Raw genomic sequence first — 25361 nt, 5'->3', positions numbered from 1 at the left:
TGGACGAAAGGGTTAACACTGTGCTGTACTGTTCTTTAAAACATTGCACAGCAAAAGAAAGAGCTCTCTGGCCCAACTTGTCTGTGCTGACCTAGCAAACCTCTCCTGCCTACACATGGTCTGTATCCCTCTATTCTCTGTCTGTTTATGAGTTTGTCTAAGAGCCTCTTAAACATTGCATTTGCAACTGTTACTTCCACCTCCCTTGGCAGTGTTTTCCAAGCACCTACCCAGTCTGTAAAAAAAAATCTCGTAAAATCTTCTTTAACCCTTACATACTGATCATATTCTATACCTTCACAGTATGGTCTGAGTCAATTTTGACCTGGCCCAAGAACCCCCTCATAACAAGTGTCTATACCAGATTTTGAGACACAGATCTATTTAGAATGTATAAATAGCCTATCTGACATTAATAAATGGGTGATTAATCCTTAATTAATGTTTCAGAGAGCAAGGAGAGTATATTTTTTAAGTTTTACACCACTCATTTATGGAGGAAAAAGATCTACTATCACACAATATCATGTCCTATTTTACCTAAGGCATGAAAGCATAACAGCTATTAATGATTTAAGTATATTTTATTGAAACTGAAAATGGCAAAAACATTCTGGAACTGTGGGGTTTATTATATAACCATTTATAACCATTACAACCATCAAACACTGTCTTCACTGCTATATCATAAAAAAATCCTCATAACTACTATCTAATTATAACTATTAACTATTAATTCAACATTAATTAACATTTAACCACCAAGCAAAACGAAAAAATAATTGCTATTTGCAAACTAGTCTTCACATTCAAAGCAGTGGTAGGAAACTTTGCATATGTGTTTCCCACATTTGCAGCAAGTTGTCCCTGTTTTGCAGTCTTTTTTTGCAGAGCAGAAGTTGCATTTCCTTCTCTTCTGTCCCTTTGTGTTGGCTTCTTGTTGTTGATCAGGGCCAGGTTCAGATCGCTGCACTGCCCTTACCAGTGCTGCTGAGGCTGCTGTGCGGGGAAGGCAGTGTCGGCCTTTACATAAAAGGAGTCGCAAGGGCCTTTCCAAGCTCCTCTAAAAAAAACCTCCTGCAGTTCATCTTGCTTGCTCTCCAGGTGGGGTTCAGCTCACTCCATATGGTAGAGGCATTGTAGGTCGATATGTCAATGATGTTATGGAATATGGCGAGAGGCCAGCGGGCAGTTCTCCTCTTGCAGCAGCATGTACCTGTTACTTTGTCAAGGTTGTCCACTCCTCCTTTGTTGGCATTGTAGTCAAGGATGATGGCTGGTTTTCTGTGATCCTGAGCACTGACCTCCTCAACCTTATGTAATGTGCTCATAAGGATGACATTCTTGTTCTTCTTTTGCGTATACCAGACAACTGTAGTGTCATGGGTAAACACAAACTTAGAAGGCAAGATGTCTCTCCCCCTTGTTGCAATCAGAGCAGGTGGCAGCTCCAGCTTGTTCCACCTCACTGTGCCCACCACTGTGATTTTCTTCTTCAGGAGCGCCTGACCAAGCTCATGAGATGTGAAGGAGTTGTCACATGTCACGTTGTGCCCTTCCGCCATCTCTAACACAACGCCCATACCTTGTTTGCTCTCCGGGGCTCCCCCAGCTGGCTTCCCAGTATACATTTGCATATTCCAAGCATAACTGGAACGTGCATCACAGTTTGCCCATAACTTTATTCCATATTTTCCTGGCTTGCTAGGCATGTACTGGTGGAAAGGATGGCGACCTGCAAAAGCACAAAAAGGGGAAAAATCATTTACTATCACAACCAATAGCATGTGTATATTGAAGCAGTGATTAACTAGTCTAACAATAAAAGGGCAGGCATTTATTACCTCTGAATGGAACCAGTCTTTCATCCACTGTGACCTCAGGACCAGGGTTGTACATGAGAGGCAGCCGTTCCACCCACTTGTCCCAGTCATCCCTGGTTGCTGCCAGTTTGTCAGTGACATGCCGCACAGGTCTTGTCTCACGGTTGTCAAATCTGAGCACCGCTGATATGGAACGGAACATTTCCAGGGACATGGTGGCACGAAATATTGGTCTTCCCATCTCAGCATTCCAAAGACTAGAAGCAGCCTCACCTCGGGACCTATACATACCAGCCAGTATTAGAAGCCCCATGTAGGCATGTAGGTCAGTCACATCCATGGTCTTCCATTCTTGACCATAACGTTTAATCCCCTCCATGTTTGTCATTTCAATGACAATTTTTTCAATGGCTGCAGGGAGGAAGAGCTGGGAAGTTGATAAAATGTTGGATGCATGGGAAGTAGCCAGTCTTGTGGGGCCTGGAGTCATTCGAATGACATTTTCCACTGCCATCCTGCCTGCAACCTGATATGGAAGTGAGGACCAACTGATTGTGTTGTCCTTGGACATAGGTGTCTCCCTTGCTGCCTGCTCCTCTCTCTCAGAGTCATCTTCATCTGAGGGGCTGTAATCAGAGTTTTCTTCTGTGTTGTCTTCCTCCTCTGACACTTCCTCCTCCAAATCACTGTCTGCTTCCTCATCTTGGAAGACCAGGTCAATGACCTCTTGGACACCAAGTCTTGCTGCCATAATCTCAGTTACAGAAATGGCAGCTCAGGTACCTTTATAGTCTTATGACTCCCCCCCCCCCCCAAACCCCTCATTTGATCTCTGTTGGTTAGCTGGGTGCTTGTGTTTGCAGGTGCAGACCTCGTGACAATGCAACACCTCCCCCTCTTGCCCCTCCGATTCTGTCACACCTGAAGCAACGAAATCCAGGAATATTTAGTTGCCAATCACACCCCTCCTGCAACCATGTTTTACTAACAGCTACAACATCATATTTCCAGGTATCAATCCATGCTCTAAGCTCATCCACCTTTCTTACAATGCTCCTAGCATTAAAATAGATGCATTTATGAAACTCTCCACCCCTTACTCTCTGTTTATCCCTACTGGTGATAAAGCATGTCATCACAGTGGATGTAAGTGCTTCTGGACGATAGTCATTGAGGCAGGTTGCCATATTCCTCTTAGGCACCAGTATAATTGACGCCTGCTTGAAGCAGGTGGGTACCTCAGACTGCCAAAGCTTGAGGTTAAAGAGATCAGAGAACACCCCAGCCAGCTGATTGGCACAGGTCTTTAATACTTGGCCAGATACCCCATCTGGGCTGGATGATTTCCATGGGTTCATCTCCCAAAGAATGCTCTCGCATTGGCCTCTGAGACCAAAATCACAGGGTCTGAATGATTTTGTGGGGACACATTCATCCACAAGTGACCTTATGTTTGCAGTATGCAATCCAGTGCAATTGTGATGCATTCATCTCACTTATATATGATGGATTCATTGTCCTTGCAACTGGGCACTGGAACAGATAAACTGTCCATCTTGTCTGGACTATATCGACTGCAATCCCAGAAGCCTCCTAGAGTGAAGCTGGGTCCCCTAGTTGCAGTTTCTGTTCAACAGCACTGGAAGATTTTAGAACTCAACTAATGATTTATTTTTCAGGGGAAGAAGTAAGGGACAGAAGAGAGAAATTAATGTGCACCAAACCACACAAAAAGAATAAAATAGACAGAGGTGACAGACAGAGTAAGCGGCAGCAGAATCACTCTCAGAATCTGGTTTCAATGCAGGAAATGACTTCATTTGTGCAGTAGGCGTGAGCATAATGTTTATCCTCTCTCAGTTATATCACTTCACACTGATTCTTCCACCACTCTTGACAATTTCCTTGCATGCAACATAGTTCTCAGTATCCTGTCTTGAGATTAGCTCAAATGCTTTTCTTACCGTCCTTAGTAAATTCGCCCCTTCTGCCTTCACATCAGATGATGCACTGAAACCATTCTCGCAAGCTGCAGATCCTTGCATTTACTTGACATCCAACTCATGCATACTTCAGTTTCTCCACACTTCCCTTTACACATGTCGCCTCCCCACCCTCATTCACATTTGCTCATTCTACATTTTCCATGCACCCAGCTGGCCAGTAGTGTAGTGACGTCCACACCGGTCTTTGCAAGTGATCCCCGGTTCGAATCTGGCCGGCCCCTTGCATGCTTTCCATCCACGCCGGATTAAGCATCCAGCTAGCAAATTGACCTCATAAGAAAAAAACAAAAATGCCAAAGAAATGACAAGGTTGCAGCCCGATGCACCACAAGGTGTGGAAAGGAACAACAATAACAATTGTGTGCACGTAAACAGACAGAGATATGTTGTTCATTTAGCAAAGCCCCTTCTCACTATTTCTAAATAAGGACAAAGTTCAAATTAAATTATATTCGAAGTACATATATGTCACTATATACAACCCTGAGATTTGTTTTCTTATGGGCATACTCAATAACTCCATAATAAAAGAATAACTAAAATAGAATCAATGAAAGACCACACCATCTTGGGTATTCAACCAGTGTGCAAAAGACAATAAAAAGAAAATAAATAATAATAATAATAAATAAATAACCAATAAATATCCAGAACATGTGATGAAGACGCCAGGAAAATGAGTCCATAGGTTGTGGGAATGTTTCAGTGATGAGGCAAGTGAAGTTGAGTGAAGTTATCCCCTTTGGTTCACGAGCCTGATGTTTGGGGAATAATAGCTGTTCCTGAACCTGGTGGTGTGAGCCCTGAGGCTCTTGTACCTTCTTCCTGATGGTAGCAGCGAGAGGTGGGTGGTGAGGATCTCTGATGATGAGTGCTGTTTCTTGTGACAGCGTTTCTCGTGGACGTGCTCAATGGTGGGGAGGGCTTTACCAGTGATGGTTTGGGAGGTATCCGTTATCTTTTGTATGATTTTCCATTGAGGACATGTGTATCTCCATCCCAGGCTGTGAAGGAACTAGTCAATATACTCTCCACCACACTCCTACAGTACTTTAGATTCTACAGAGTTTTAGGGTCAGTCCAAGTTTTGGCAAACTCCTAACGAAGTAGAGATGCTGCTGTGCTTCATCAACTTTCCTGGGAACTTCCTTGAAAAACTCTATAAGGTTGGTTAGACTTGACCTACCATGTATGAAGCCATGCTGACTATCTTTAATCAATCCATGTCTATCCAAATACTTATAGATCCAGTCCCTCAGAATACCTTTCAATAACTTTCCCACTACTGATGTCAGGCTCACCGGCCTATATCTTCTTGATTATTTGCTGTCTTGAGGCAAATCAGGGTGGATAAATCCCTAGGGCCTGACAAGGTGTTCCCTCAGACCCTGTGGGAGGCAAGTGCAGAAATTTCAGGGAACCTAACAGAGATACTTAAATCACCCTTAGCAACAGGTGACGCACCTGAGGATTGGAGGATAGCTAATGCTGTTGTGCTGTTTAAGAAAAGCTCTAAGAAAAGAACTAGAAAATTATAGGTCATGCCTAACCAAGGCTACAGAATTTTTCGTGGATGTTCCCAGGAAAGCTGTTGAAGGCAAGGCAGTGGATGCTGTCTACATGGACTTCAGCAAGGCATTGGACAAGGTCCCGCATGGGCGGTTGTTCAAGGAGGTTCAGTTGCTTGGCATTCAAGATGAGGTAGTAAACTGGATTAGACATTGGCTGTGCAGAAGAATCTAGAGCGTGGTAGTAGATGGTTGCCTCTCTGACTGGAGGCCTGCGACCAGTGGAGTGCCACAGGGATCGGTGTTGGGTCCTTTGTTGTTTGTCACTTATATCAACAATCTGGATGATAATGTGGCAAATTTGCACATTGGTGGGCAGTGAACAAGACTATCAAAGCTTGCAGCAGGATCTGGACCAGCTGAAAAATGAGAGATGGAATTTAATACAGACAAAGTGAGGTGTTTCCCTTTGGGAGGACTAACCAGGATAGATTGTACACAGTGAATGGAAGGGTACTGAAGAGTGTGGTGGAACAAAGGTATCTTGGAATGCAGGTTCATAAGTCTTTGAAAGTGGTCTCAAAGGTATATGGGATTGTAAAGAAAGCTTATGGCACATGGCCTTCATAAATCAAAGAAATTGAATAAAGGAGTTGGGATGTTATACTGAAGTTTTATAAGAATTGGTGAGGCATAATTTGGAGTACCGTGTGTGGTTTTGGTCATCTACCTACAAGAAAGATGGAAATAAATTTACAAAGAAAAAAATTTACAGGGATGATGCCGGGAATGGAAGACCTGAATTATAGGAAAGATTGAATAGGTTAGAATTTTATTCCCTCAAGCATAAAATATACAAGATTATGAGCGTATAGATAGGGTAAATGCAAGGAGGCTTTTTCCTTTGAGATTGGGTGAAACCACAACTAGATGTCATGGATTAAGGGTGAGATGTGAAATGCTCAAGAGAAAACTTCTTCACACAGAAGGTGGTGAGAGTTGCCAGTGCAAGTGGTGGTTTAGATTTTGATATCAATGTTTAAGAGAAGTTTGGATAAATACATAGATGGGAGGGGTATGGAGGGCTATGGTCTGGGTGCAGGTTGACGGGAGTAGGCAGTTTAAATGGTTCAACATGGACTAGATGGGCCAAGGGCCTTTTTCTGTGTTGTAGTTTTCTATGATCGATGACTCCAAGAAGCTTTCATTAAGTATTCTCATTTTGTATCCTGGAAGATTTGTGTTATCTGTGAATTAATTAGTTTCAGCACCTTATTTCCAGCACTAAACTTCCATTAATAGTGAAATATTTACAAAAAATTCTACCAATAGGCTACGGGGGAGCTAAGTATTCATTCTTAACCCGAAGTGTGGCTAGCAGCTGGAACTCATTGACTGAATGGCTGCTGGTGGCAGAAACTCTCTTCACACTTTAAGAAAAATAGAATGAGAACTTGCTGCAGTGAGGGGACTGCTTGAGAGCTGAGAAGTAGGATTAGAATTATTGGCTGATTCTGGCTGATGTAGATACAGTATGGTAAGCATTTGCTCGACCATAAATTTCTAATATTCTAGGATGATTTGTAGGGATTTAATTGGCTTGACTACCCAACTGCTATAAAAGCAGAAGTTTGGATGAAACTAGAAATAGGGGTCATAGGTTAAATGTGAAAGGTGAAATATTTAAGGGGAACCTGAGGGAGAACTTCTTCACTCAGAGAGTGGTGCAAGTATAGAATGAGCAGATTTGATTTCAACATTTAAGAACAAGTTGGATAAGAATGTAAACAGGAGGGGTATAGCGAGATAAGATCCAGTTTAGTCATATGGAACTAGGCAGAATTACAGTTCAGCATGGACTAGGTGGGCTGATGGGCCTGTTTCTGTGCTGTAGTGCTCTATGACTTGATAAACCATGCCCACTTATTTCAAAGTTGAAGGCCCGTTTGGTGGCTGATAGACTAACACAAATCACTGTACAGAATATCGGTCAGGAAAGGAGTTCCAACTTAATTCCCACCAAACATGAGTTAACCTTACCTTCCCACACCTCTATGATTGTAAAAAATATCTAAGTTTCTGTGTACTTTCAACGGTGATAAGGCAAGATAACTAGCATTGTTTGGCAGTAATGTAGGAGCAACAGATGTCTTCTTTATCTTACCTTGCTTATTTTGGAGGCTTAGTTCTGTGCCTTGTTATTTTAGCAGCATTGTACATTTTGTCATCTGTCATCAAAACAAAAATCGTTTCTGTGGGCTTCTTTCCAAGATGCTGACTGACGACAATTGGATCTATTTCCTGTTGTTTCATGGGAAACACAGCCAAGGCCTATTCCTGTTTGACAAACTCACTTTTCTCTAAAACAATTATATACTTAATATTCTGAGCTAAGATTTAGTTTTAATTGCTGGATTGTAAACTTCCGTTTCTATACAGCTATCAGCACTATCCTTGCAAAAATATTTAGCTAGGTTGCACACCAAACTGAAACAAAAATATTTATTAAGTTAACTTTAATTATGCAGCAAAAATATTAAAGCTAAGCATAAGATTCTTAGCTTGATGTTAACCTACTTTTGATTATTTGAAAATTAAATTTCCTGACATGCTGAATATGTAGTGACAGCTAAAGCAATTTGACTGTGTAAGGACCCAAATCCTGTCTTTCCCTGTAGTACAACATTTTTTGAAAGCTGAAATTATGAAACAAGAATGTAAAATGCTAGAAATGCTCAGCCAGTCAAGCAGTATCTGTACAAAGAGGAAGAGTTTATACTTCATGATGACCTTTTCGCAAATGAAAGTTATCTTGCTTATGGTATCAATACATAAAATTGTTCATCCCATTATTGGATCAGGTAGGCTGCCATGACTGTAATGGTAGGGTAGCTTAGTGGTAAACACAACGCTTTACAGTACCGATAACCTGGGTTCATTTCCTGTAAGGAGCTTGTACCCCTGTGGCCGCGAGGGTTTTCTCTGGGTGCTCTGGTTTTCTCCGGGTGCTCTGGTTTTCTCCCACAGTCCAAAGACGTACCAGTTGGTAGGTTAATCAGTCATTGTAAATTGTCCCATGATTAGGCTTGGATCATATTGGCGATTGCTGGGTGGCGTGGCTTGAAGGGCTGGAAGAGCCTATTCTGTGCTGTATATCAATCAATAAATAAATAAACAGAACATAAACCAGGCTTCAACAAAGAATATTGAGATGAGCAATGATTAGAAACTGCGATACATGACTGTGAAATGGATAGAGATGTTCTGTAAACTCGCATCTTCTTTCCAGAAAGTAAATGAGCTTGCATTAAGAGCAGCAAAAGAGGTGCCTTAACTATCAGTAAATTCAATAAATTAATGTTTTATCAGCAAAGAGTTTGGAGCCCAGAAGCTAGGAAGACACACTTGAAATAAGTAGTTTTCTTGCATTTGAAAGGTGGCAATGGAAGCTGGTAATGGAGGACTGGACCACAATGTCAGCAAGGGAATAATTCCTTCGAAATATCGTGCCTGGAGTGAGGGGGTGGGGAAATGTAGTGTTACTTAAATACTACATATATATGTATTATTTAGGTGGTAACAAGTTGCAACATGCTGCTGTGCAGAGGGACTTGGGAGTGTGTGTGCATGAATCACATAAGGTTAATTTGCAGGTGCAGCAGGCTATCAAGAAGGCAAATGGAATGTTGGCCTTCATTGCTAGAGGGATTGAATTTAAGAGCAGGGAGGTTTGCTGCAACTATACAGGGTACTGGTGAGACTGCACCTGGAGTACTGCGATCAGTTCTGGTCTCCTTACTTGAGAAGGATATACTGGCTTTGCAGGCGGTGCAGAGGAGGTTCACCAGGTTGATTCCAGAGATGAGGGGGTTAACCTATGAGGAGAGATTGAGTCACCGGGGACTGTACTCACCGAAATTCAGAAGGATGAAGGAAGATCTTATAGAAATACATAAAATTATGAAAGGGATAGACAAGATAGAGGCAGAAAAGTTGTTTCCACTGATAGGTGAGACTAGAAGTAGGGAACATAGCCTCAAGATTCAGGGAAGTAGATCTAGGACAGAGATGAAGAGGAACTGCTTTTCCCAGAGAGTGGTGAATCTGTGGAATTCTCTGACCAATGAAGCAGAGCAGGCCACCTCAGTAAGTATATTTAAGACAAGGTTGGATAGATTTCTGCATAGTAGGGGAATTACAGGTTATGGGGAAAAGGCAGGTGGATGGAGATGAGTCCATGGATAGATCAGCCATGATCTTATCAAATGGCGGAACAGGCTCAATGGGCCAGATGGCCGACTCCTGCTCCTATTTCCTACATTCTTACATTATTATGTTATTATGTTTATCTCATTGGAGCTCCCCAAAATGATGAAGTGCAATCCATTGACTGTGGAGGTTGGTGAGGTGGAAGTCAAGAAGAAACCTTACATTGGTTTTGAATAGAGAACTGAAAGCAAAAGTGCAGGAAGTTTTACTCTTTAGTAGTTACCCATAAAGACAACTTCTTATTAGTATTGTGCCCTTATTGGCAATTTTGCTAATCCTGACCTTCATGCTAACTACTACTTAAAAGATGCAAAATAATAATGCTATTTCCGCTCCAAGAGCTATAGAATTAGAAAAACGGAAAAAATTGGGTGTGGTGTGAAGCAACAAGCACAGTTGGCAACACTCAGCAATAGCAGAAGAATTGGGATGATAAAAGAGTTGCAGCTATGGGTTACAGAGAATGGTCCAGAGGCAGGCTATTACAACACACCCTGCTGAAAAGAAGCACCTGACAGCCCACAAACTGGATGACAGAAATACAGAAACCTGAATCTAAAGAGAGTCGTTGCGATATGTTTTAAAGAAATGTGGGAGAGAGGGAGGGAGTGAGGGATGAGGGTTGGGGAAGGCAGTGGCTTCGGGTGAATACACTACTCTCATCATGTTTGTCTTGGTTGTGCCAGAATGTCCAGCCCCCAATTCCTCCTGAGTGGTGTGTGCCCCTTTGAAAACATCTGCAGTGAATGCCCTGTTCCTTTATTTAATATAACTTTTGGCAGGCATTCCAGTACAAAGTTTCCCATTGGTTTGCATTAATAACCTTACATCAACTTTCCCCAGGACATTACACCATTTCCTCTCTATTATAATGCAATGATTATGTTTCAAGTGCACTTAACGGCCTGTGGAACCTCTGGGGGGATCCTAAAATAATAACAACTACTGTATACTCGGTGGCCACTTTATTAGGTACACCCGAGTACCTGCTCATTGATGCAAATATCTAATCAGCCAATCAGGTTGCAGCAACTCAATGCATAAAAGTATGCAGACGTGGTCAAGAGGTTCAGTTTTTGTTCAAACCAAATATCAGAATGGGTAAATAATGTGATCTACGTGGCTTTGACTGTGGAATGATGGTTGGTGCCAGATGGGGTGCTATGAGTATCTCAGAATCTGCTGACCCCTTAGGATTTCCATGCAGAACTGTCTCTAGAGTTTACAGAGAATGGTGCAAAAACCAAAAATCATCCAGTGAGCAGTGGTTCTGCGGACAAAAGCAACTTGTTAATGAGAGAGGTCAGAAGAGACTGGTTCAAGCTGACAGGAAGGCAACAGTAACACAAGTACCCACACATTACAACGGTGCTGAGCAGAAGAACATCTCTGATCATACAACGTGTCGACCCTTGAATTGGGTGGGCTACAGCAGCAGAAGACCACAAGCATATACTCAGTGGCCACTTTATTAGGTGTATCCTGTATCCTATAAAGTCGCCACCAAGTGTCTGTTTTCTCACTCAATCAAGGGATGTGCCTCTCACTGGCAAACTAGTATTTAATGTCCATTCCTAATCAACCTGAGGCAAATTGGTGCTCCAACTTCCTAAACTAGACTATAATGAAAACAGTGCTGTTAGATGGCACCTAGAGGATTTTTACAAGGCCTCAATAAAATAATGGTGATGTATTTCCAAACAGAGTTGTGCGAGGTTTTATTGATCACTTTCAGGTTGGTAGAAGTCCCAGGTTTGGGGGATTCAAACAAAAAGTTGCAGTGAATGCTGCAGGGCTTCTTGTAAGTAAATCAGTGTTCAGGGTTGTTCAAGGTGAATGTATATTCAAGGATTTGAATGGAGCAATCTGTATACGTATAGTGAAAGTGCTTGAGTGATCGGAGGTTAGTTACCCACTGCAGAATACCCAGCCTTTGACCTGCTTCTACGTGAATGACTGAGTTATGTTTCTAGTCAATGGTAACCCCCTAAGATTTTTAATGCTGAGGTTTTGATAAATTGCTACTGAAAGCTACTGCTAAGATGAAATCTTCAGTAAGCGATATTGTTTCAAGAAGTTTAAAAATCTAACGATCTTTAAAACTGGCACTCTCCAGACTGCAGTCCACCCAGGTAGTGAGTGCAGTTTCCCTTTTAAGAAAACGAGGCTGCCAGGCTGAACGTTCAAGCATTTTCACTATCAGTATAGAGGTTGCCCCATGCAAATTCTCGAGCATGCATTTACTTTGAACAACGTTGAACTTTTTTAAACACAGGAGCCTGAGATCACCACTCCCTACGATCCTCCTGGCTAATGCACAGTCTCTGGAAAATAAAAGCGAAGAACTCAGAGTAAGATTGCAGTACCAGAGGGACTTCAGGAACTGCTGAGAACTTTGTTTCACAGAAATATGGCTCATCCCCAGCACTTCAGCCCTAAGGCTTCACCTTTCATTGCATAGTCTGGACAGTAGCATCAGGAGATGGTGATGGACTTTAGGAAGACTAAGCCAGCACTGCTTCCTGGTACTGTTGATGGTGAGGATCTGCAAGTACCTGGGGATGCACCTAGATGACAGACTTGAATGGAGCACCAAAACAGACAGTGTGTACAAGAAGGGGCAGAGTTGCCTCTACTTCCTGAGGAGACTGAAGTCCTTGAGAGTATGTAGGTCTCTCCTCCATATGTTCTACCAGAAGATTGCTAGTGCAATCTTCTATGCAGTACTGTGTTCAGGCAATGGCATCAGCATGGGTGATGCCAACAGGTTCAATAAACTGATTAGAAAGGCTGCTTCTGATATAGAGCCAAAATAGACACACTGGAGGCTGTGGCAGAATGAAGGACCCTACGGAAAATCCTCGCATTTCTGGATAATGTTTCTCACTCTCTGCGAGCCATTTTGGCTGAACAGAAGAGCACTTTTAGTAATAGACTAAGACAACTGTGCTGCTCTAAAGAGCGCTACATGAGGTCATTTTACTCTCGGCCATTAGGCTCTGTAATGAGTCAACCTAAAGCCAGAGAAGAAATGACCCCCTCCTGTTAGACAATTTGAAGTAACTTAGTTTTCCTTCTTTCTTACTTCTCTTCTAATATTTGTATATTTGTATCTGTGCACTTGTAATGCAACGGTGACACTGTAAATTCCTTTGAGACCAATAAAGTATCTATCTGTTTATCCATCTTTCTATTTCTCTGTCTAAAGGCAAAGGTGGCAGTGTTTGCTTCATGGTTAACTCATCAAGGTGCACAGATGTGGCAGTTCTGCATCAGTCCTGCTCCCCACAACCTGGAGTATCTGGCAGTCAATCGTAGTCCATTGCTCCCCACAACCTGGAGTATCTGGCAGTCAATAGTGGCCCATTTCATCGGCTGAGGGAGTTTTCCACTGTCATTCAGGTTACAGTGTACATTCCAGTCAGGGCCACTGTAAGGCTGGCAGTGGAAGGGCTGAGCACCGTGTCCAACAGTCCCGAGACCGGGCACCCTGATGTCTTTCCAACCATTGCAGGGGACTTCAGCCGGGCCAGCTTGAAGGAGGCTCTGAACAACTTCACCAAAAATGAGAAACCAAAGGAGGCAACACACTTGACCACTGTTATACCACCATCATGATCACTTACCATGCCATTCCATGCCCACACCTTGGAAAGGCCGATCCCAGTGTATGGGCAAGACTGAGAACCACAGCAATAGTAGTGAGGACCCTGAAGGTATGATCAAAGGAGGCAGGGGAAGGCTTACTGGACTGCTTTGAATTGGTGAAATGGAGCAGATGTAGGGATACATCTTCAGATCTGAATGGTTACGCCACAGTTGTCACTAACTTCATCAGGACCTGTGTGGATGAGTGTGTGCCTTTGAGAACATACTGGGCATACCCAAACCAGAAACTGTGGATGAACCAGGAGATTTGCACTCTGCTGAGGACATGATCTATGGTATTCAAGACAGATGATCCGGAGCTCTAGAAGTCCAGGTGTGACTTACAGAAGGCGATCTTAAGAGCAAACGATCAATCCCAAGTTAGAGATGAAATCAGATGTTCGTCAGCTACAGTCCTGCTGAAGGGTTTCGGCCTAAAACATCAACTGTACTCTTTTCCTAGATGCTGCATGGCCTGCTGAGTTCCTCCAACATTTTGTGTGTTTTGCTCGAATTTCCAGCGTCTGCAGATTTTCTCTTGCTCGTCAGCTGTGGCAGGGTTTGCAGGCCATTATTTTCTACAAGGCAAAACCTACAATGCTGAGATGCTTCATTTCCTGATGCACGCTTACCTTTTATGCACACTTTGAAAAGGAGAATTAAACTATACCTGTGTAGATCCCTGCAACATCTGCTGACCCTCTGATATGGGTCTCAGATTCCAACAGCAGAACATCTTTCAAAAGGATGAACCTTTGCAAGGTGTCTGCCCCTGATGGTGTACGTGGCAGATCACTGAAAAATGTACCATCCAACTGGCTGGCATGTTCAAGGACATCTTCAATCTATCACTGCTGCAGACAGAGGTCTCCACCTGCTTCAAAAAGGCATCAGTCATATTTGCGCTGAAGAAGAGAAAGGTGATCTGCCTCAATGATTATCACCCAGCAGCATTCACATCTACTGTGATGAAGTGCTTTAAGAGGTTGCTCGTGGCTAGGGTTAACTCCTGTCTGAGCAAGGAGCTTCACCCACTGCAATTTGCCTAGCACCCCAAGAAGATGCAATCTCACTGGCTCTCCACTCAGCCTAGGAGCAGCTGGATAACAACAATATTTACACCAGGCTGCTGTTTATTGACTAAAACTCAGCATTCAACACCATCATACCCTCAGCAGTAATCAATAAGCTTCAATTCCTGGTCCTCTGTACCTCTGCCTGCAACTGGATCCTCGACTTCCTCATAGGGAGACCACAGTCGGTACAGATCAGTAATAACATCTCTCTCTCGCTGACAGTCAGCACTGGCATAGCCCGCTTCTCTACTCTTGCTACACTTATGATTGTGTGGCTAGGCACACTCAAATGTCATCTATAAATCTGCTGATGACGCAACTTTTGTTGGCAGGATCTCAGGTGGCAATGAGGAGGCATTTAGGAGTAAGCAGATTGGTCGGTTGAGTGGTGTCACAACAACCTTGCACTTAATGTCAGTAAGACCAAGGAATTGATTGTGGACTTCCAGAAGATTAAATCAGGGAAATGCACAGCCGCTCTCTTCAAGGGGTCAGCAGTGGAAAGGGTGACTAGTTTCAGGTCCCTGGGTGTCAACATCTCTGAAGACTTATCCTGGGCTGACATATTGATGTAATTATGAAGAAGGCATACAGCAGCTATGTTTCATTAGGAATCTGGGGAGGCTTGGTATGTCAGCAAAGACTCTTGACAAATTTCTACAGAAGTACTACAGGCAACATTCAGAGAGCATCACCGTTTGATAGGGAGGCACCATTGCACAGGGTCAAAACATGCTGCAGAGGGTTGTAAACTTAGCCACCTCCATCGTGGGCACTGACATCCTCACCCTCGAGGACGTGTTTAAATGTGATGCTTCAAAAAGGCAGCATCCATCACCAAGGACCCTCACTGTCCAGGTCACGCCCTCTTCTCATTACTACCATCAGGGACGAGGTATAGGAGCCCACAGACACACACTCAATGTTTAAGAACAACTTATTCCCTTCCACCATCAAGATTTCTGAATAGTCCATGAACACGCTCATTATTTTCTCTAGTTGTTTACCTATTTATTTATTGTTTGCTTGTTTATTTATTTTTATATATTCATACTGTAATTTATAGTACTTTTTTATGTATCGCACTCTACTGCTGCCACAAAACAACAGATATTTCATGACGTATGTCAGTGATAATAAAGTTGATTCTGATTTGGATTCTGCAGTGTTGTTAAGTAGCAAAGGGAAAGGACCTTTGTTGAAAAAGACCTTGCCTGGTGTGGATACTTAAAGATGGAGAGACAGGCATTGAAAAGCAACAGAAGATACCTGGTTCAGAACACCGCCCAGATAAACAATTATAACAATGTCCATTTAATATCAGAGAATGTATACAATATACAACCTGAAATTCTTACTTACCACAGACATCCTCGAAACAGAAGAAAAACACCCAAAGAATGAATGAGACAGAAAAAAACATAAGAACCCCAAACCCCCTGCTCTCTCCATGCACAAGCAGTGCAAGCAGGTAAACCATTCCCCTCCCCTCCCCTCACTTATTCTAGCATAAAGCATCGGCATTCGTACCACCCACCATGCCTCCAAAGAGAGACCATGGTCTACAGTCCATCAATAACTATCTGTTCACTCCAACATGTTGACATCCCACATGCTCTCTCTCTCACTGACAAGGGAGAGACAGATATTGCTCCTTCCATAGCAACAGGGAGATAACAGTCACTATTTCAATGCTGCAGTCAGTCTAAAATGTTGCTTTTTATTTTGTGTTTCCTGACTCAAGAATTGGCAAATCTATTGCTGAGTGCAGAGCCCTCCAAAGGCCACTCTCGCTGTCTTCGATGTTCCGGCTCCCAATACACTTCAGTACGCAACAACCGTGAGAATGCTTGTCCACAGGGCTGTGCAGTCCCCGAAGATGGCCAACCTCAGACTGAGCCTGGACATGCCGAAACGAGGCCAATTTGGCAAGCTCCAAGAAAGGCAACACGCCATCATGCAGAACCGCAGTCTTTGACTGTTACTAATAGATTAAAGATCCCAATAGGACCCAGCAACAGTGAAAGGGAAAAGGCGACATTAGAATAGGAAGAATGTAACTGTCTCGTCGATGAGCTGGGAGAAGTAGCTCTCTGGTGCCAACTTCAGCTCCGCCCAGCAATGATGAAATCTCCTGTCATTATCAATGATCAAATCTCCTGTCATTCTCCTATGCTGTAAGGAATAAACTCCCAATCTATTCAGCCTTTCCCTTTAACTCAGGGTCTCAAGTCCCAGCAATGTCCTTGCAAATTTTCTCTGCACTCTTTCAATCTTATTGATATTTTTGGGTGTTGGGTTGATAAAGGAGAGGTCCTGTGATGAAGCTGGCTGAGTGTACAACTGTATGAAGTACCTTGAGGGCTGTGCATGGGAGTCTCAATACCAGGCTTTGATGCAACCATTCAGTATGCTCTCTACCATACATCAATAGAAACATGCAAGATATTTATAAATGCTATTCAAGCTACAGTTTTGCATCTGTTCTGGACTTAAAGTTGGATAGACTTGTTGGTTTCCTTCACTTAAGGACAGATTTTCCTGATCCCGTAATAATACAAAAAAGGAAAATCAATCGAGAAATCACTTACCATTTTTGATCTGAACTCAATGGGATAGAAAAGAGACAAGCTCACATTCAGACCCAGCCTCGCCCAGTGTTAAGTGCAGAATACAGAATTTGCCAACATTCACTTCACGCAGCAGCCTGTTATTCTATTCTTCCACAAATATGAATCAGTACCTCTGAATATGACTGCACAATCTGTCTCAGATATTTCTTTATCGCAGTTTGTCTTCTGGACAAACACTTTGCAGCATGTTGAACAATCATTTTAACTGAAACTAGTTCTGACATGGAGACAACTCTATGGTTCAGATTTCTCCTTAGCAGGAAGTAAATTATGTTTGTCCCAGATGAGTGCATGTAGAACATTATTATCTATTAACCAGCAAAATTAACGAGGTGCCAAAAGTGAAAGTACAAGTTTTAAGAGAAAAATTTCTATCAGAAAAAATTTTAAAGGGTGTTTGCCCTGAAGGAAAACTCATGGAAACCATGAGGCAGCACAGCATCAACAGCCTTAGCAAACACATTTCAAAGCAAATTTCTGAATGCGTAAGTATCCTGTAGTTTGGACAAGTTTAACTGGGTGTGGGAATCACAATTAACTGCTAAGGAAGAATGATCTGATGATTAATACAATCATAATTCAAACTAGTTGCAAGTAATTTCTCATAAATATTTGGGCAGCAGCTGTCTTCTAAATTGCTTTGCAAAATCTTGCAGAAAAAATTGTCAACTCATGTCCTCACAGGTAAAGAAAATGATCGGAATTTAGCTCCAGACATGTTTTGGTCTTGTAATTAATGTATGCAAATGATGAACATTTTATTTGATGATGAGAAAATCACAATTTCTATTTTTTGAAACAAAAATCAGCAACTTGCATCATATAGGCTATATTACTTTATTTACTGTCCCAGCTCATCACTAAACAATTTTCATAACAGCAGTCAAAACACCTCATTATTGATACTCACAAAATGCTGGAGGAATTCAGCACCCCAGGCAACATCTATGGAAAAGAGTATAGCTGACGTTTCAGGGTTTTCCAGGGATGCCTACCATGAAGAAGTTTAAATCTTCCTCCAGGGCAATTTTGCAGACCTCCCTTACAGCGCTTCTTACCTGGATGTTATTGTGAACTATATTAGCAAAGATTAATTTTATTTCAGTTACTATTGTCATGGAACATCTTTGAGAACCTTATAGGTAATAAAAGGGATCAACATACACTGAGTAGAAATAGTTGCTTGACTGCTTTAAACTGACACAGTCACTTAAGTGTTATAGCAGAGCCATATTCCCTATCCAATTCCCTCTAACTTCCCCTAAGTGAGCTCTAACAAAATCATATGAAGCACTTTTAGATGCCATGATCAATGAAAGTTGCCAAAGGGAAGTTGGATGGAAGTTGGAGGTTGTGTAGGTGTATAATCACAGCAAATTTCTGGTACAGAGTCGCTCCAGAGTGTTTGAAAAATAATAGCACATCATCCAGATGCAATGCATAATTTGCAAGACAGTAAACAATATTTTTTATGAATGTTTCTTGCTGTGACTCTGATGCTAGTGTTACATTAAATAATTCTTAGTGACAACAATCTGAATTTTTCAGCTGCATAATGTAGACAATGTGCAATCACAAGCACAAGTACTGCTCATATTCATTACTGCTGGCCTGGACACTATGAAAGCTCTAATGAATGGATTTATAAGAAAGACACGTTTTGTTTTAAATGAGAGTACTTTGTGAGAGGGATTGGCCAGAATTTGGTCCCATTCATGCAGAAAATGTTTGGAAAGGATGGTAACCTTTCCCATTGGAAGTCCTGTCCTCCAAGAAATACGAGCAATTCTCATTTTAGCCTTGCTAACATGTTTTTGGTTTCATTCATACATCAGTTGTCACAATGCTCAATTCTACCTTGCTGTCCAATAGTGCATCAACATTGTATAACCTATGAACTTCATTCATAACTCCCAATAAAGAAAGGAGCAATTCAACTGCCTGTACAACTTGGCAATATTTTGCATTGACATGGGGCTACTTACTGAGCAGGACAATGAGGAGGATCAGAAGATAATGTAGAGGTGGGGTTGGCCACACATACAGTACTGAAAACATGCATCCATTTTCCCCTATGGCAGCCCTATTATGCTGCATTTCCAAGCCTGCTGCCTAATTTCAGTGAGTTCTCATGGCAGTGCCACAGTAGCTGATAACTCAGCAGGCAACTGCTGGCAGGAACCAGGCAGGTCATGTTTTAACAAAGCCATCAATGGAAAATGAAACACAGCTTTGCAATTTTAAAGGCAAACTTCCCCAATTTCATAACATTTTCAGGGAAGCGCCCATTTGTCTTTAATATTAAATACAGCTCTCGCTTGGTACACTGATAAGATTAAGGAATGTATTTGTTACTAAAATATGCGGAGGTTAGTAAATGTTTAACTTTTTAGAATGAATCCAAGATTGCTTTGCGAATTACTCGATATCCAATAAAACAGAACAATATGCAATTAATTCTGCAAAAGATAATGAGACAAGTAACCAAAGTGACAATAGGAGAACAGTTGGAAAAGCTGGACTAATGCACAGGAGACCCCTGAATTACAGCTGGATAGATTATGGAAATTTGCTCCTTATATCATGGTCCAGTCCATGAAGTCCGTATTCCGGTTCACCGTCTTGTCCAGGTCTCCGGGTCTTCCAGCTGTCCCTCATTTGATTGACTTAATCATAGGCACCTGATTCCCATCTTGGGACTTGGAATATAAGTAGCCTTGGGGTCAAGTATGAGTTGCTGGTTTGTCTTGTCAGTTCTCCTAGGAGCAACTTGCTGGTGGAAGGCTAGAGTGGCTACTTGTCATCTTTAGGCTGTTTTGGAGAACCATTGCTTCATGGAGCCTTGCTGTCGGTAGTTGGAGCTGTCTTTGCGGTATGGATTTGGCTGTTTCCTGGGCCAGCTGAGTGACTGCCAGCCACTCCAAGCTAGGTAGGGATCCGGTTGTTTCTGTAGCCAGCTGAGGTTGCTGGCTGAACTGAGGCTCAGAGCTTCCCTGGAGCAGAGATGGAACTGTCTGTTGTTTGGTGTTTGTCTCTTCTTATCCTTGCCTCTGTGGGTAAAGTCAGGCTGTTCTGCCATTGCCCTGTGGGGTGGGGGAGAATCTGTCTTGTCTTGTCCTTGCCTCTGGGTAAGTCTGGCTGTTCTGCTGTTACCTGATGGAGGGACCTGTCCCACCTTGGTGTGGAGGTGAAGTTGAGTCCTGACTTGTCTTAGGATAAGTCCTGGCTTTATGTCTATGTCCTGTCCTGTCTCATGTTAGTGTGTTATAGATGAGTCCTGGCTCTATGTTGATGTTTGGTTCCCAGTCTGTCTCTGAGCTCCAAGAACCCCAGCTTCAATCCCACAGCCAAGCTCCAAGAACCCAAACCCTAGCCTCAAGCCTCAAGAGCAAAGACCCTAGCCTGTCTCCAAGCTCAGGTCTCTAGACCCCAGCCATGTCCTGTCCTGAAATCATGTCATGTCCTTGCCTGGTTCTGGGGTCTGAGCCTGAGGCACGACCCAGGTTCTGGGTCCTTGTCCAGTCTCGGGCTTGGAGTCCAAGCCTCATCTCTTAGTCCATGGTTCCTAGTCCTGCTTTCCCTAGTCCTAGTCTGCGTTCTTGTCCCTGCTCCTTGCCTGGATCCTGTCATGTCCCTACTTGTCAAGTCCTGTTCCTTGTACTTCAGTGTCTGTGTCTCACATTTGGGTCCGTTCCCAATGCCCCATTGTGATACCTTGGGGAATTCACAAATTACTACCCAAAAATCTGAGATAAAGAATAAAACTCACTTACAGAGTTCATGTAGAGAGAAAAAATGCATAAGGAAACATACATGCAAAAGGAATAACACATTTTGTCCCATTTTACTTTTTCAGTAGTATTTCTTGATTCATAGCAATTTTTCCCAGGAGTTTTGCAGATTGTTTACCCACAAGATGTCTGAAACAGGGCCAGCAATTTTAAGTGCAAGTTGTGAACAGCCATTGTTTTTTTGAGTTTTGTCATTAAACTTTCTTACCTACATTTGATATGCATTTAAAAGTGAATGCCTCCATTCAAATGGGAACTGATAAGCATCTGTAATTACTTGTCTCCAAATGCAGCTGCTGGCCACCACTGAGAAGATTTGCTTTGGAAGCTGCCAGGATAATCTCCTAAATGCCCTTCCTCTTCTCATAACCCTTACCCACACCCACCATGAACAGTAGTTTATAGAAGCCTAGAACACAGAACATTACAGCACAGTACAGGTCCTACGTGATGTTGTGCCAACTTTTTAACCTAATCTAAGGATCAATCTAGCTCTTTCCTCCTACATAGCCCTCCATTTTTCTATTATCCATGTGCATATCTGAGTTTCTTCAATGGCCCTAATGTAGCTGCATCTACCACCACCCCTACCTGGGTGTTCACACACTCAGCACTCTGTGTAGTTGTGCTACTATCATTACTGTTCAGAGAAAAATATCTCATAGGAACACATCTCCACATATTCAATGGGAAATAGGGTATTGCATTACAGTAATTTGGGCTACAGATGGCTTACTTGGAAGGCAAATCCTCCATAACACAGGATTAGAAAAGATCAAATGTGATACAATGTGTTGTAAATGTCAATGGGACTAATTGGACTGAACATCAGGGGAAAATATTCAACGATTGTACAAGAAAGTGAAAGAACAGTGTGTATGGAACTGGAGGAGATAGCGGAGGTAATGAGTACTTCAGTATTCACTATAGAAAAGGATCTTGGTGATCAAAGGGATGACTTACAGCTGACTGAAAAGCTTGAACATGTAGATATTAAGAAAGAGGATGTGCTGGAGCTTTTGGAAAGCAAGTTGGATAAGTCACTGGGACCTGGTAGGTCATGCCTTACGAGCCTAATTGAATTTTTTTTTTGAGGATGTGACTAAACACATTGATGAAGGTAGAGCAGTAGATGTAGTATATATGGATATCAGCAAGGCATTTGACAAGGTACCCCATGCAAGGCTTATTGAGAGAGTAAAGAGACATAGGATCCAAGGGGGTATTGCTTTAGGGATCCAGAACTGGCTTGCCCACAAAAGGCAAAGAGTGGTTGTAGACGGGTCATATTCTGCATGGAGGTTGGACACAAGTGGTGTGCCTCAGGGACCTGTTCTGGGACCCCCACTCTTTGTGATTTTTATAAATGACCTGCATGAGGAAGTGGAGGGATGGGTTAGTAAATTTGCTGATGACACAAAGTTTGGAGATGTGGATAGTGTGGAGGGCTGTCAGAGGTCACAGCAGGAGATTGATAGGATGCAAAATTGGGCTGAGAAGTGGCAGATGGAGTTCAACCCAGATAAGTGTGGGGTGGTTCATTTTGGTAGGTCAAATATGATGACAGAATATAGTATTAATGGTAAGACTCTTGGCAGTGTGGAGGATCTTAGGGTCTGAGTCCATAGGACACTCAAAGCTGCTGCTCAGGTTGATTCTGTGGTTAAGAAGGCATACGGTGCATTGGCCTTCATCAATCGTGGGATTGAGTTTAGGAGCTGAGAGGTAATGTTGCAGCTATATAGGACCCTGGTCAGACCCCACTTGGAGTACTGTGCTCAGTTCTGGTTGCCTTACTACAGGAAGGATGTGGAAACCATAGAAAGGGAGCAGAGGAGATTTACAAGGATGTTGCCTGGATTGGGGAGCATGCCTTATGAGAATAGGTTGAGTGAACTCGGCCTTTTCTACCTGGAGTGATGGAGGAGGAGAGGTGACCTGATAGAGGCATATAAGATGATGAGAGGCATTGATTATGTGGATAGTCAGAGGCTTTTTCCCAGGGCTGAAATGGCTAGCATGAGAGGAAACAGTTTTGAGGTGCTTGGAAGTAGGTACAGAGGAGATATCAGGGGTGAGTTTTTTACGCAGAGAGTGGTGAGTGCATGGAATGGGCTGGCGGCGATGGTGGTGGAGGCGGATACGATAGGGTCTTTTAAGAAACTCCTGGATAGGTACATGGAGCTCAGAAAAATAGAGGACTATGGGTAACCCTATGTAATTTCTCAGTTAAGGACATGTTCGGCACAGCTTTGTAGGCTGAAGGGCCTGTATTGTGCTATAGGTTTTCTATGTAACAAAATTAATCTATACATTTTAGAAAAATAGTTAGATTGAAGCAATCCAGAAACTGAAGAGGAAACTCAGGGAAAAGCTGAGGCTCACTGAAATGAAGAAGGTCATGGAGAGTATAGAATATGTATTAAGAAATGAGATTTGAGGGATTATTTGACTCAACTAGACAATAATAAAGAATCAATGAATACGTAGCAACACTCTCAACATGCTGGAGGAACTTAGCAGGTCAGGCAGCATCCATGGAAATGATCAGTAGTGGGCGGAGTGGTTGTTGGAATGTTATAATCATGTTCTGGTACATAACGCTCCAGCCCAAGCCACTTCAACTCCAGCCATTTTACAATTGGGTGACTTAAACTCTGTTCTGGTCTGTCATGGGCAGATTTAGGGGAATATGTTAGATCTAGTCCTCTGATGTTGTTGACATCTTATCGTAGATGTTACAAAAGAACCCAACTTGAATTAGACTGGGCAGTAAAACCTGGTGGGATTGCTCCTGTGTCATGATCAGACTATTGTCACTGCTGTCATTGGACCCACAGATGATAGCAAAGGGTGTAGTGATGCAGCAGTCTTTGTTGGCTCAGTCCCTTCAATTCGCCAATCATTCCTCACGTTGTGTGCACTGCACTCCTTGATGGATGTTAAACTACTGTCACCTATCCCTTCCTTCATTATTACCCAGTCTGGCCTTAAGGTACCTACAGGCTCATCCACAATGCTGACACTCAATTGTCTCCTCTGGGAAAAATTCAGGAAGCCCAATAAATGCCAATCTTGCCAATGGTATCTGCTTCATGTAAAGCAACAATATATAAAAAAAAATCAGCTGTATTTTCTTTGTTGGTATGATGCATGAAGTATAATGGATTATCTAAGTCTGATTTCTCACACATGGCATAGAATAATAAACTTTTCATTCTTCAGCATTGAATTGTGGTGAGCTAACCGGCCACTAAGGAACATCAAAGTTAGTATCACCAAAAAATTCAGAAATTTGAGACCTCGCTTTAGGAGATCAATATTTTGGTATTCTCCTGCTTAAAAATGTTAGAAGTTGACTTGTAGATTCATTAATGGAGAGGAGGATAGGTACAGAGATGGTGGATGGAAATAGGAAGAAACTAAATTGAAGAGAGGAATAAATTGTGGAGAGGACCCTGTGGAAAATGTGGTGAGAGCTTCTTAATGATAAAGATCCACATGTTCTGGGCTGTAAAGTATTGTCAGGTGTTGCTTTCTACAATGGCCTAGGTTAATTACCAATGTTTTTGGCATACATGGCCTAGGTCAAATTTTCTATGGCTTCTCAGGAGCCATTCTCCTTTGCCACATTTCTTTCAAATAAAAACTCAGGTTGTAAAATTGAAGGAAAGATATCATCAGATCCATTTTCAAAGTCTTGCTGAGCTGAAACTGTGCTAAGTGCAGAGATGTGGAGAATAGCAGAAATATCTGTGAAGAAGCTGAACAAAGTTGTTAAAGTAACAATTTAGGAAGTGGGCATTGTGAAACTGAGTTCCAAAGGTGGTTTGAAGCATAGCAAATGGAAATAAAGGTATAGTCACAGCTGTAAAATCTCTGGATAATGTGGGTGAAACATTAACATCTCGATAATGCAGATAATATCGCTGTAAGATATAGCAGGAAACTTAGGCCATTCAGCCCATTGAGTCTGCTCCAACATTCCATCATGGTTGGTTAATTACCCCTCTCAGCCCCATTCTCCAGTCTTCTCCCCATAACCTTTGAATCCCTGACTAATCAAGAAACTATCATCCTCCACTTAAAATATACCCAAATGAGTTGGCCTCCACATCAGTCTATGTCAATGACTTTGACACTATCACAACCCTCTGGCTAAAGAAATTCCTCCTCATTGCTGTCCTAAATGGACATCCATCTATTCTGAGACTGTGTCATCTGGCCCTAGATTCCCCCACTATAGAAAACATCCTCTCCAAATCCACACTGCCTATGTCTTTCAGTATTTGATAGCATTCATTGAGATACCCCCCCCCCGCCCCTACAATTCATCTAAACTCCTATAAGCACAGGCTCAGAGCTGTCAAATGCTCCTCAACCTTTCATTCCAAGGACCATTCTTGTAAACCTCCCCTGGACCTGCTTCAATGCCAACACATTTTTTGGATAACGGGCCCAAAACTGCTGACAATGCTCCAAGTGTGGTTTGCCCAAAGTCTTATAATGCCCCAGTATGATGTCCTTATTTTTATATTGCAGTCCTTTCAAAATGAATGCCAACATTACATTTGCCGCCTTTACCATCAACTCAACCTGCAATTTAA

The 25361-nt window shown here is 42.4% G+C and overlaps 1 pseudogene; it reads right to left on the bottom strand.

Annotated features, from left to right (window-relative positions):
• Positions 1–704: 704 nt before the first annotated feature.
• Positions 705–2574, bottom strand: LOC140195664 (piggyBac transposable element-derived protein 4-like; annotated as a pseudogene).
• Between the last annotated feature and the right edge of the window lie 22787 nt (positions 2575–25361).

Source organism: Mobula birostris, chromosome 3 (assembly GCF_030028105.1).
Source record: "Mobula birostris isolate sMobBir1 chromosome 3, sMobBir1.hap1, whole genome shotgun sequence".
Classification (NCBI taxonomy): Eukaryota; Metazoa; Chordata; class Chondrichthyes; order Myliobatiformes; family Myliobatidae; genus Mobula; species Mobula birostris.
This window is presented reverse-complemented; position numbering and strand designations above follow the sequence as displayed.